Source organism: Hyaena hyaena, unplaced genomic scaffold, assembly GCF_003009895.1.
Source record: "Hyaena hyaena isolate Hyena2069 unplaced genomic scaffold, ASM300989v1 scaffold_179, whole genome shotgun sequence".
Lineage (NCBI taxonomy): Eukaryota > Metazoa > Chordata > Mammalia > Carnivora > Hyaenidae > Hyaena > Hyaena hyaena.
In genome coordinates this window covers 2,388,848-2,403,207 of record NW_024080812.1, presented here as the reverse complement: position 1 = coordinate 2,403,207, position 14,360 = coordinate 2,388,848, and the positions used below count along the sequence as shown (strand labels likewise).

At 38.8% G+C, this 14,360-nt stretch overlaps 1 protein-coding gene across 4 annotated transcripts in view; it reads left to right on the top strand.

The window, feature by feature from the left end:
- Positions 1 to 7,296: 7,296 nt before the first annotated feature.
- MPP5 (membrane palmitoylated protein 5) overlaps positions 7,297 to 14,360 on the top strand; it is a 92,597-nt gene continuing 85,533 nt past the window's right edge. For 2 of the 4 annotated variants that reach the window (XM_039240728.1, XM_039240725.1), the window contains exon 1: positions 7,312 to 7,473. The gene's annotated coding sequence lies outside the window, so the exon portion shown is untranslated. Of the gene's footprint in view, positions 7,474 to 14,360 lie in introns of all 4 variants that reach the window. The other 2 variants (XM_039240726.1, XM_039240730.1) reach the window with 2 other exon arrangements.

The window sequence follows — 14,360 nt, the reverse complement described above, 5'->3', positions numbered from 1 at the left end:
CAAGGAATATGTCTCACTTCCATTTTCTCCTTCCTGTCCCACAGACAAATCTCCAGAACTATATGGTCCAATATGGTAGCAACTGGGTCTAGGTGGCCACTGTGCACTAGAACTGTAGCTAGTGGAACTGAGAAACTGAATTTTAAATATCTTTTAATTTTGATTAATTTAAATTTAAATTTAAAAGCTGAAACAGAGGGGCGCCTCGGTGGCTTAGTCAGTTAAGCGTCCGACTTTCGCTTAGGTCATGATCTCGCGGTTCGTGGGTTCGAGCCCCGCGTCGGGCTCTGTGCTGACTGCCAGCTCAGAGCCTGGAGCCTGTTTCAGAGTCTGTGTCTCCCTCTTTCTCTGACCCTCCCCTGCTCACGCTGTCTTTCTCTCTCCTAGAAATAAATAAAAAACATTACAAAAAAATTTAAAAAAAATATATATATATAATTTTTTATATAGTACAATTTATTAGACATAAATTTACTGTTTTGGAAAAAGGCTACACTTTTTCACTTTAACTGTTGAAAATTTAGCATCTAAACTGAGATATACTTTTAGTACATAATACACATCAGATTTTGAAGACTTAGTATGAAAAAATAAGAAAATATCTCAATAATTATACTGATTATGTGTTTAAATTACACTATTTTGGATGTATCAGGTTAAAACTTATAAATTAATTTCATGTTTCCTTTTGCTTTCTTAATTAGCTACTAAGTAATATCTCACAAAATTACACATGTGCTCAAGTACAGTTCTATTAGACAGGAAAATACTCTTGTCATTCCCCTCGGCTACAGTCCGAGGGAATTACTCCTCTTTTCTTTGCTCCAGAGATGAAAGGGATTTCTCTCCCATTTCCACAATCAAGAATGAAATAGGAGATTTCTATGCAACCACTATCATATTACCATTAGGGCCATTTTCAAGTTAGGATTATATATAAAACAACAGTTTCGTATTTGGAGATGGCTGTTCCATTACAGAAAATATTTCCTTGTGAGAGATTATCTGGCACAAACTGATTCTGTAGTGAAGAAAGTCACAACTAAGACTGATTATTATTATTACCTAGGAACAGAGTCCTTTAAAAGGCATTCCCAAACCACATAAAGTGCAGGTGACTATGTAGGCAACCAGATCTTTTATACATCCTAGTGCCTGAAAAACCACTTTGGAAAACAGGATGTATCTTGTAAAGTTATGACATGTTATCATATGACCAAACAATTCTACTCTAGGTATTTACTCAGGAGAAACTAAAACATGTTCATAGCACATATGTTCAAAACAAGACTTGTACACAAATGGTCATAGGAGTTTTGTTCCTAACAGCCCAAATCTAGAAACAACCCAAATGCCCATGGACAGGTGAAGGTTTCAACTAACTGTGGTATATTCATACAGTGACACTATTTAACAATAACAAAACACAAAGTGATAGGTGCAAAAACAACAATGTGGGTGAATCTGAAAAACAGCATGTGGAGTGAAGGAAGTCAGATTCAAAAAGAAAACATAGAAGGGCACCTGCCTGGCTCAGTGTGTAGAGCATGTGACTCTTGATCTTGGGGTCATGAGTTTAAGCCCCACAATGGGCACTGATACATATTACATGTTTTTATTCCTTAAAAAATGTTTTTTTAATTAAAAAATTTTTTAATGTTTACTTCTTTTTGCAAGAGAGAGAGAGAGACAGACAGACAGACAGACAGACAAAATCTGAAACAGGCTCCAGGCTCTGAGCTGTCAGTGAGCCAAAACCAAGAGTCAGATGCTCGGCCAACTGATCCATCCAGGTACCCCTAAATGTTTTCATTTAAACGAACTACTTTACCACTTTCCTTGAACCATTTGCAATTAACTGCCTCCACCCACCCCCACTGCCACCCCCCACCAGCCCACTCTTACCTCTTACATCCAGTGAATGGATTTTACCTTCTAAAGATTTGGATTTTTCGAGAAGAAAAAAAAATTGTAAATCCCAGGTATCTCTTTCCACTGAGTTTTTGCAAATTCCTAGTTAGAATCACCTCCTGTATCTGATCTGAAACTTCCATCAGAAACTCTGCTCCTTCAGACTGACTCCCCTGACCCTGGGGAGTATGACTGCCTCCCCATACCCAGAGGTATGTCTGCTTTGAACTGACACATATAATAGGACCCTTATTATCACTTAGATATTAGAAAAAAGATGCCTAAGTTTCTCAGAGACTTGTGTAAGTTCAGGAATAAAAGTGAAGTACAACTAATTTTGACATCTGAAGGAGCTTTCTGCTGTCCAATTCTCAGCTGTATTAATTAAATGAGGGATTATAGTAGCTAGAATGAACTATGAAGCATAGGAAGGAGGTGGTAAAGAGCAAGTAGTTTTCTCTTCCTTTTTCTCTTTGCATTTGCCATACTCCCTTCTTCACACAGAGCACCACTTAGGAACAAAAACAATCATCTTTAGGCAGAAGTTATTCCTAAAAAAGTTCTGACATGTTAAACTTGTAATGCTCATTAGAAATTCTAACAGAAATTTTGAGCCAACAGTTAAATATATGATTCTGGACTTTGCAGCAGAAGTTTAGACTAGAGATCAATTTAAAGCTAACAGTGTAGGGTCACCTGGGTGGCTCAGTCGGTTAAGTCTCTGACTTTGGCTCAGGTCATGATCTAAAAGTTTCTGAATTTGAGCCCTGCATCAGGCTCCACGGAGATGGCTTGAGATTCTCTCTCTCTGTTCCCATCCGCCAACATAAATAAACTTAAAAAAAAAAGTTGACAGTATATAGTTGGAATTTAAAGCCATGAGATCAGATGAAATCATGTAGGGAGTAAACAATAAAAAACATGATAAGAATAATGACAAATGGTTAATGTATTCAGTGCAAAACACTGTTATAAGCACTTTACACATACATTCATTTATTCTTTACAACCACTGTAGGAGGTAGCTACTTTCATGATCCTCAATTTATAAATGAGGAAACTGAATCTTGGAGAAATTAAGTTATTTTCTTTTGATCAAACAGTCAGCAAGTGGTAGAGCTGCCAGGCAGAGAGAAAGTAAGCACTGAATGTTAGAATCCTGGGATACTCCAATTTTATTTTTTAAATGTTTTATTTATTTATTTCTGAGAAAGCAGAAGAAGGAGAGTCAGAGGAAGGAGTCAGAGGAAGGAGAGTCAGAGAGAGAGGGAGACACAGAATCCGAAACAGGCTCCAGGCTCCGAGCCAGTTGTCAGCACAGAGCCCGATGCAGGGCTCGAACCCACGACCTGCGAGATCATGACCTGAGCCGAAGTCGGACGCCCAACCGACTGAGCCACTCAGGCTCCCCGGGATACTCCAATTTTTAGCATTCAGGGAGATAAAGAACTGGCAAAGGAGATGAGGAGGAGGTTCCAGTGGGTAGGAAGAGAAGCTCTTTTCAAGATCCCAGAGGATAAAGTGGAGAAAATGATTAGTGACATCAAATGCTGCTGGCTGGTCAAAGAAGATGAGAACCAAACATTAATCTTTACGTTTAACAAAGTACCTCTAATTAATGACTTTGACAAAGGTTATTTTGAAGCAGTGATGGAGTTAAAGCTCAGACAGAGTCAGTCAGTCCAAGAGAGGATAAAATAAGCATTTAAGTTCAACTTTGGAGTTCAGCGCAGATAACATCCCATACAGGTATTCACATATCGATATGAATTAAAGCAGCAGCTAAGATTTGTAGTACAGGGGCACCTGGGTGGATCAGTCAGTTAAGCGTCCGACTTTGGCTCAGGTCATGCTCTCACAGTCTGTGAGTTTGAGCCCTGCATTGGGCTCTGTGCTGGCATCTCAGAGTCTGGAACCTGCTTCCGTTTCTGCATCTTCTCTCTCTCTCTATCCCTCCCTAGCTCACGCTCTGTCTCTGTCTCTCAAAATTGGATAAACATTAAAAAAAAATATTTGTTCTACAAACAAAATAGAGATTTGACTGGGAGCTTAGTAAGGAAAAAATATGGGTAATTTTATAGCTTTTTTCAAGGAGAACAAACTTGATTTTCTTTCTCTTGGCATTCAGTGTTGGTCTTTCCTTCATTAAAAAAAATTTCCAAGAGGTTGGCTTAGTCGGTTAAGCATCTCACTCTTGATTTCCACTCAGGTCTTAATCTTGTGGTTTGTGAGTTGGAGCTCCATATCAGGCTCTGCGCTGACAGTGCAGAGCCTGTTTGGAATTTCTCTATCCCTTTCTCTCTCAAAATAAATAAATAAACTTAAAAAAAATTTTCAAGTTCCAAATTTGCCTACCTTCCCTCTTCCAGATAAAGTTTTTCCAGGACTATGTTTTATGTGTCTACTCATCCCCAGACTAGCACAGAACCACTGAAGTAAGACACAAATGAAGGTGTGATAAATGACTAACATTCTAAATATTGAATATCGTACTTTGAAGTTATGGTAGACTACTTGTTGTTCCCATAAGCCCACACTTTTCTTTTTGTACTTCACCTGTTTAAATTGATAAAAGTTTTTTGCTCATCTTTTTATAGCCGTGTACAAAATCTTGGTTTTCCTGCCGCTAACCTTAGACAGTAGGACCTCTCATTCCATATGGCAATAACTGCCAAGGTGAAGAGACACATCAATATCATAGTTAAACACAATGAAATTTTAAAAGTTCAGGGTTTGTTGGTTTGCTTTTAAAAAAAATTTTTTTTAATGTTTATTTCTTTGGGGAGGAGGAGGGGCAGAATGAGAGGGAAACATAGAATCAAAGCAGGCTCCAGGCTCCAAACTGTCAGCACAAAGCCTGATGCCGGGCTCCAACCCACGGACTATGAGATCATGACCTGAGCTGAAGTTGGACACTTACCCAACTGAGCCATCCAGGCACTCCTGTTGGTTTACTTTTTGGGGATATTTTACAATTTTTAAAGATATGTAGTTAATAATTAAAGCACTTACTAATTGCTTATTTTATAACATATATGAATCAGTGAGTATTCTTTTAGTTTATATTATTTCTGATCTCTGGTTCATACAATTATATGAGATTAGGCTGCTAATTCAGTTATGGAAACAGCTTTCACTACCACATGGAGGTCATAAAAACAAAGGGATATAATCAGTAGCTTTAGATAAGGATTTCCCATACAATGGTAAATGGTAGAATCTTGAAAACTGAGATTTCAGACCTGTTGCAAATGTCTGATATGCAATATTAATATATTTCCCCCAAGACTTTAGTGAAATAATATGTTTATATTATATAAACATATAATAGAGGCTGTTGGCAGATGATGGATTCAGCAGATGCCAAAATAAGGAAGGCAGAAGCTTATTTGCTGTGGTTACTCTCCACTGTACACTTGACTTTACACTTTAGCTTTTACACTTCACCCAAAATACTTAGTTACAAATTGCCAGAGTGATTCAGTGGATGAACTGCCCTGTGACAAGAATGAATAACTCTTTTGAGGTTTTAAACCACAGATTAACCCATTTCATTCTTTTAGAGGATGAATATTATATTTTCTAACCTCCTAAGCTATCCATGTTAGATTCCATATGCAGAAGCTACCAAAATTTTAAAACCAAAAAAAAAAAAATAAATAAATAAATAAATAAATAAATAAAAAACAAAAATACACACAGAAACACAAAGTACAAAAAGCATTATATTACAGATGCAAAATTTAGGTCCAGGAATCTTGTCATATGCATCCCAGAAGTAGTTATCAATCATCAAATCACAGAACTAGTTCTCATCAAAACTATAACCTTACTTCCAGCTTCTATACCTTTCACTCTTTCAGCTATCATTTTGTTTTTTGTTTTCTGTTGTTTTTTTTTTTTTACACAAGGACAGTAATTTGAATGATTTGGGGATTCCAGGAATGTCTCTACTTAGCAGAGAATACATTTTTTAATCTGCCATTGGGTGTACCCTCTTTTAAGACCTCTTTTAAGATAAAAATACCCTTAGGAAGTAAAAATAATACTTTAGAAAGGTATGGATAGCACTTTAGAAAGGCATTTCCACATATTTTGAGATTAGTAGCTGCTATCTCACACAGATAGTAATCATCATTCTATTAGGGTGGGATCCTGTGACACAGAAGTCCAAGGAGCTGGCGAAGCAAGGCTAGGTAGCTGGAGGGTTCATTTGGGCGGTGATGTTTTGCAAACCTGCTTGGGGCCAGGCAATTGGAAGATATGGGTGAAGAGTGATTATCTTTCTAAAGAGGCCATTTCTCTGAACAGGTAGGTAAGAGGTTCTTAACTGCGGGTGATTTTGCCACCCAGGGGACCTCTGGCAACGTCTAGAAACATTTTGATGGTCACCAATGGGGGTAGTGATACTACTGGCACTCAGTAGGAAGACAGACCAGGGATGCTGCTAAACATAATGCACTGAACAGCCGCCATGACAAATTAGCTGGCTCAGATGTCAATAGCACTAAGCCTCGGAGACTGTGCCAGAGGAAGAAAAACTCATTGAGGAGCTTAGAGGAAGCTTCTTGAATTATTTACGTATTTAAGAGAAAACAGGTCACATACACACCTTTTTAAATTTCCATTTTGGATACGACTAACCGTTTGTAAGGAGTCCTGGAGACTTTTGGTGGATTTCCTTGCACTGCATATGGGGTGGCCCAGGTAACTAAGTGCATTCACTCGAGTTTTTGTGAAACCGCTGTGGCTCGTCGCATCCTTCTTTTCTGTTTTCCAGAACTCGGTCCTAGCTGCTAGCTTTTTGGAGTTTTCTGCGGTAGCAGAGAATTCTGTAGGACGCTACACATATCCAGGTGTTTTATGTAATGGTTCTTTTTAAAACAAATATTAGATTGTGTGACGTGCCTCACGGGACACTGGAGTCGCCTCAACCGGGATCAGATTTTCTTCAGGAGCTGACTGACGGGTAGTCAGGGAGAGGAAGGTCAATGGCTCTCCGACTACAGCCGCGATCGACTAGGACTCAGGGAAACCTCATGTTCCCCCACATGCCGGCCGGCCGGCTCAACCTCCAAGTGGTCGTCTTTTGCTGACCAGCGCGAAGCAGCTCGCATCTCACTTAGAAGCGCGCAAGTGCGCGCGACCTGCGGCTCTGGGCTGGGGGCCGGACCAGTGAGTGGGCCCTCCCTCCACGCCGGGGCGGGATTGGGCGAACCGCGCCAGTCTCCCAGCCTAGCAGCGGGAGGGGCGCGCTGAGGAGGGAACTGGGATAGGCGCGCCGGCTGCGCCAGCGTCCCGGGGGCGCGTGCGCGGTCTCGCGGCGGCCGCGGGGGCCGGTCTCGCGCGGTCTCGAGGCGAGTAGCTGGCGGCGGCGGCGGCTGTGGCGGTGACGGCGGCGACTGGCGGTGGGGCGGAGGCGGGGTCTAAGGATTGTGAGGTGCGGAATCGGGAGTTTCTGGATTCTTTATCCGGTATTTTAAGTGCCGCAGGGGAGCTGTCGTTTGTGTAGTGTGTGGGAGCGGCCCGGGCGGGAGGATCGCCGGCCGCCGTGGCGCAGAGGTAAGAGGACCAGCGGTGGCTCTGTGTAGAGATCTTAATCAACAGGTCCCGGGGAGCGCGTCGGGGGAGGGGCGGCGGGGCTCGTCCCCTCCCCCACCCGCCGGTCGCACTGCCCGGGCGGGACCAGGGGCTGCTTGGCTGGCGTCTCCAGGCGGCGGGAGCCGGGGCTGGCCGTGCAGGGCGTGAGCCCAACCTTTGTCCCCCGGGGGAACGCTGCCAGGCCCTGCCTGCGCCCTCTGCCTTGGCGTGGGACCACCTTGGTGGAGGCTCTTGACCGCTCGGCCCGAGACTCCGGGGGCCCAACAGGGAGCCCCCTGTTCACTGCGCCCCCACCCCCGAGTTCGCGACTCTTGGGACTCCCCCTAAGGTCGGGCGGAGGAGATCGGCGGGGCGAACACTTTCCTTTAGAAGACGGAATGTGGTCAGCGTTCCTCTGCCTGACTCAGCTCCTGGTATTCGGCTGCTTATTGCTTTCCGTAAACAAATAAACAGTTCCTACTTCCCTGTGTCCACTTTTAAAGAAATGCCTCATGTCGTTAATGATTTCTGGTAATTTACTTGAAGTTTGCAAGGTGAACTTTGAAGCTTGTAAATTATCGTAACCTTCATTTAATGAGAGACGCTTTAAATAGTCTTTGGTGCAAATTATGTAACTTCCTAATAATAATAACTCACCTTCTGTTTAGTTGATTGGCATACAGTAATGTGTACGGAATTTAGGTTTCGGTTGGGAGGTTTTTCTTGTCAGTGGACGCTAAAATTAAAATCTGATAGCTAGGTTTTTAGAAGTATATAGTGTGTGTTTTGTCTCCGTGCTCGTTTAGAATTCTAAGAATTTAGATATGGAAAGCCTGTAGAACAGGACTTTTGAAATATTGATTTTCCTGACAAGGTAAAAGGTGTTAATATTTCTGATTTTTAGAAAAGTAATCTCATGCTTTAATAATAGTATCCCAATTATGCCTTTGGATTATACCTGAAGTTAATAACCTATTAAATTCTGCAGTAGGAACGTGACATGTGGTTATTGGTGTCTTTGAAGTTTAAGTATTGGTGGTAATGAAATTGTTAAGTAAGCCTTTTTTGGGTTATGAACTTTTTTTTTACTAGTTCCCTGTGGACAAGACATAATAAATTTTAAAAGGCTCTTTAAACTATTGTAGTAGGCTGAAGCTATTAAATTATAATGTAAGATCTTTATAGATGAACAGGCAAAAAAGGAAAAGCAGTTCATTATTATATCTTTTTTAAAAAAACAAGTAATTTTTACCATGTATCTAAATGGCTTTTGGCTAAATAGACCTGGACTTGACAGGTAAAGATGGACCCATTAATAATATTAACTTGCTTTAGAATATTAAAAGGGGAGAATTTTACCTGAGGGTGACCCAAGTCAATATGGTGGGTTTAGCTGTTTATATGCTTTTTGTGAATTATGATCCTAATTAAAAAGTTCATCACAAACAAACCAAGAAAGTTGGTCCTTTTTGTGTATCAATACACTAAGATGTTCCATCTCTGATAGTTTCTCATTTCAGGGCGTCTGGGAAAACTAGTTTCCCGACATAGTTTCTTTATAATTCTTGATTTTATATTTATTGAATCATAGAATTCTTGAGTTGGAAATAATCTTAGTGTTGTATAGCTCAACCTCTTCATTTTCTAGGAAAAGGAAAGTGAGCTTTATAGAGTTAAGTAGTCCCTAGTTTGACTGCTTATTAGTGGCAAAGTTGAAACTAAATGCTAAAGACTTGTCTCTAGATTCCAAGTACAGTGCTCTTTTCACTATATACTATTGTTAGATAAACAAACAAATTATCCTTCTCAAAATCATGTGGCTAGCACGGTTGATTCTTTATGCATTTCTTTTCTCTTTTTAAATAACCACTGAATGCAATTAATTCCTTGTTTTCAGTTTTTCAATATTTTGTTTTCAGTTTTTCAGTATTTTAAACAATGTTTAGTGAATATCTTTGTGCATGTTTTCTCAAGCACATGTGTTAGGGTTTCTCTAGAATGTATACCTACCTATCTGTAGGTGGAATTGCTGGGCCATATGTTGATGTGCATTTTCAGCTTTCTTAGCTGCTGTCAAATTATCCTCTAAAGTTTACATTTACATTTACGATTTACATTACTGCCAACAGTATATAAGTCATCCTTGCCCACACTTGGAATTGTTAAGATGGCATGGTCAGATAATTAAATTTCTGCTATCTGATAAATAATGTCTTGTTTGCTTTCTTTTTAAAAGATTTTAACTATGTTTAATTTACATGAAATAAAATTAATGTTTTTTGTTGTGTAATTGTTTTTGACAAATGCATAGAGCTGTGTGACTACCAAAATCAGGAATAGATCCAGCACCCAAGATTCCCTTAAGCTGCTGCTCTTCTGTAATCAACCCTTCTCTCACCTGTAACACTTGGAAAGTAATGATCTATTGTCTTCCCCTAGAGTGTGTCTTTTTTAGACTATCATATTAATGGAATCAATCATTATATAGCCTTTTGAGTTTGGTCTCTTTCATTTAGCATAATAGTTGGGTATTCATCCATAATGTGAGGATATCAGCAATTCCTTCTGTTTTACTGCTGAATGTAGTATTCTTTTGTATGGATATACCACAGTTTGCCTGCCTATCTATCAGTTGAAGGAGATTTGAGTTCGTTTTTTAAATTTTTAAATCTTTAAAAAAAATTTTTTTTAATGTTTATTCAGTTTTGAGAGACAGAGACAGAATGTGAGTGGGTAAGGGGCAGAGAACGAGGGAGACAACCGAACCCGAAGCAGGTTCCGGGCTCTGTGCTGACCCACGAACCCATGAGATCATGACCTGAGCTGAAGTTGGACACTTAACCAACTGAGCCACCTAGGCGCCTCTAGTTTTTTAAATTTTTAAAGAAATTTTAACCATGAAAAAGCTGCTGTAAATCTCTGGGAGAAGTTTTTTGTGTGAACATAAGTCTTCCTTTCTGGGTCATACACTTTCTGGTAAGTGTATGTTCAATTTAAAAAACAGTCTGTGGTAGGCAGAATAATGGCTCACAAAAATAGCTTAATCCCTGGAACCTGTGAATAAATTTGGTTACATGGTAAAGGCAAAGTAAAGTTGCAGCGGAATTAAGGTTGCTAATCAGTTGACTTTAGGGAAGGCACACTGGATTATCCAGGTGGATCCAATGTATCATGAAAGTCCTTTTTAAAAGGGAAAGAGAGAAGCAGTAGTGTAAGGAGAAAAGAAAAGAAAAAAAAAGACGTAAAACAGAAGCAGCACTAGAGGGATGGATGAAGAGTTCTTGGTTTTGAGGATGGAGAGGAGTCAGTCATAATCTAAGGAATGTGGTGGTCTTTAAAAGCTAGAAAAGGCTAGGAAATGGATTAACAGAACACAGCTCTGCCAGCATCTTGATTTTAGCCCAAGGAGACCTGTGTCAGATTTTTAATGAACAGAACTGTAAAATGATAAATTTGTGTTGTTTTAAACCACTAAGTTTGTGATAATTTGTTACAACAGCACACTTTTCCAAAGAGCCTGAACTACTTTGTATTCCTACCAGTAGTGTATGACAAATGTTCCAGTTACTTTACACCCTCATTACTTTGTATGGTCAGATTTTTTGCCTTTACATTCTGATAGGCTTGTAGCCTTATCTCATTGTGGTTTTTATTGCATTTTCTCCTGACTAATGATGTTGAACACCTTTTCATATGCTTATTTGCCATCTATGTATCTTCTTCAGTGAAGCAACTCTTTTGCCATTTTAAAATTGGATTTTCTTGGACACATGGGTGGCTCAGTCCCTTGAGTGTCTGATTTCAACTCAAGGGGTGATCTCCTGGTTTGTGAGTTCCAGCCCCACATCAGGCTTACTGCTGTCAGCCTATCAGTGCAGAGCCCAGCTTCACATCCTCTGTACCCCTCTCTCTGGCTGTATCCTGCTTGTGCTCTCCCCAAATTGGATTCTCTTAATGTTGAATTTTGAGTTTTTCACAGTCCTTTGTCAAATAGGTGATTTGCAGAGGTTTTCTGCCAGTCTTTGGCTTGCCTTTTCCATTCTGATAACTGGTTTTTGAAAACAGATTTTACATTTTGATGAAGTACAGCGTATCAGTATTTGTGTGTGTGTGTGTGTGTGTGTGTGTGTGTGTGTATCTCTTGGCATTGTATATAAGCACTCTTGGTCTAACCGAAGGTCACAAAGTTTTTTTCCTGTTTTCTTCTACAAGTTTTATAGTTTTATGTATATTAAATTTAGATCTATTTTCCATTTTGAGTTAATTTTTATATAAAGAGAGTTTTGGGTTGAGTTTCATTTATTTGTCCAGTTGTTCCATGACCATTTGTTGAAAAGACTATCCTTTCTCCACTGAATTGCCTTTGTCTCTTGGTCAAAAACCATTTGACTACATTTTTATGGGTCTATTTCTAGACTCTTGTGTTCCATTGATATATTTGTCTATCCTTTGCCAATATCACAATGTCTTGATTACTATAGTTTCAAAACAAATCTTGAAATCGGGTAATGAGTTCTCCCAAATTTATTCATTTTTAAAAATTGTTTTAGGTATTTTAGTTCTTTTGCCTTTCCATATAAATTTTAGGATCAGCTTGTTAATATCCACACACACAAAAACCTAGGATTTTGATTGGGATTGTGTTTATAGATAAACAAGGATAATTGATATCTTAATAAAATTGAGTTTTCCAGTATGAACATAGTATTTTTCTCCATTTATGTAGATCTTCCTTTCATGTATGTTTTGTAGTTTTCAACATATAAATCCTGCAAATACTTTATTAAATCTATACCTAACTATTTCAGTTGGGCCTATTATAAATGATCTTTGCAAAAAATGTGGGTTTCTAATTGATCATTGCTAGTGTACAGAAATACAGTTGATTTTTTTTTTTTTTTTTTTTTTTGGTATTGACTTTGTACCCTCAGTCTTTACCGGACTCATTCATTAGTTCTAAGGGTGTCTGTTTGTTTGTTGGTAGATTTCCTGGGGTTTTCTAAGTAGACAGTCATGTCATCTGTGAATAAAGAACTGTTTTCTAATCTGATGCCTTTTCTTTTTATGATTTATTGCACTTTGCACGTCTCACATTAGTGAGATGTTTGAATAGGAGTGATGAAAGGGAACATCTTTGCCTTGTTTACAGTCTTGAAGGGAAAGCAGTCTTTCACCTTTAGATATGATGTTAGCGGGGCGCCTGGGTGGCTCAGTCAGTTAAGCGTCCAACTTCAGCTCAGGTCATGATCTCGCAGTTCGTGGGTTTGAACCCCGTGTCAGGCTCTTTGCTGGCAGCTAGCTCAGAGCCTGCAGCCTGTTTGAGATTCTGTGTCTCCGTTTCCCTGACCGTCCCCTGCTCATGCTGTCTCTCTCTCGGAAATAAATAAAACATTTAAAAAAATAAATATGATGTTAACTGTAGATAATTTCATAGATTCTCTAAGTTAAGTTAAGGAAATTTTCTCTGAGATTGCCTAGAGTTTTTTCATGAGGAGATGTTGAATTTTGTCAAATGGCTTTTCTGTATCTGTTGAGGTATTCATGTGGGTATCTTTTCTTTAATCTGTTAATGTGGTGACTTACACTAAGTAATTTTCAAATGTTGGACTAGCCTTGCCTGTTTCTAGGAGTTGTTTCAAACAAAAATAATTTGTTTTTTTGTTTTTTTGCTTTTTTACTTATATACATTAACATTTATTCTTAAAAATGAAGAAGGAAGCTGAATATCAGATTTTGGGAGCTAAGGTGTTTATAAAGACAGGAATCAAGATACTCCTTATTAGTTATGTACATTTTACATGTTAGTAGGACTTAGGTTTTCTTGGTCTATACTGGAGTTTGTACACTGTAGTTTACCACTACAGGATTTTTATCTAAAATCACTAAATGAGAGAAGAAAATGCTATTTGTATCATTGTAATCAAATATTCCTCACGCTAAGTTAATTTAGGAAAGCTGTTTAAATTTATTTGAATACTGAAGTAAATTTGGAATGAAGATAAAATTATTTAATTAGGAGATTTTTACTTGGAATAAAAGCAGTGGGAATTTTAAAAACCACAGCAAAAACCCAGGCTCCTTCCTCACACCAGAAAATCAACTGTAGACCTTCGAGAAATCATATATGTTTGTCTTAGAGTAGAGTGAATTTCGTGAATGTATTAAATAAAAAAATGTGAGATGAGATATAAATTACCTGTAAGAAAATTTTGCTGCACTGAAGATGTTCCTTCATGAAAATTTTGGGTACATGGTAAAAAGATGCATGTTCATTAAATATTTTAATATTTGGAATTGTGAAGTTTCTCCTCCATCAGTTCAAACTAAAGAAATTTAATTATGAAAATAAAGTTTCAATAATCTCATAATTAAGCTGTTTAATTTTAACATTTCTAGAAGTTTGGGCTTATCATATGATTTAATCATAAAAATTCAAGCAATGTGGCCTTCTGTCTTCTATAATTTTAAAGTTTCTTTTTAGGTTACTAGTTGTCCCAAAGACCCTGAACATTGAAGGGTTTTTTTTGTTTGTTTGTTTTTTTAATTTATTTCTAGGAGACAGAGAGAGAGACAGTGTGAGCAGAGGAGGGTCAGAGAGAGAGGGAGTCACAGACTGAAACAGGCTCCAGGCTCCAAGCTGGCAGTCAGCACAGAGCCCGACACGGGGCTCGAACCCACGAACCGTGAGATTATGACCTGAGCGAAAGTTGGATGCTTAACCAACTAAGCCACCCAGGCGCCCCAAGAACTTTGAAGTTTTTTTTTGTTTTTTTTGTTTTTTTAAATATTTTTATTTATTTCTAGGATAGAGAGAGACAGCGTGAGCAAGGGAGGGTCAGAGAGAGAGGGAGACACAGACTCTGAAACAG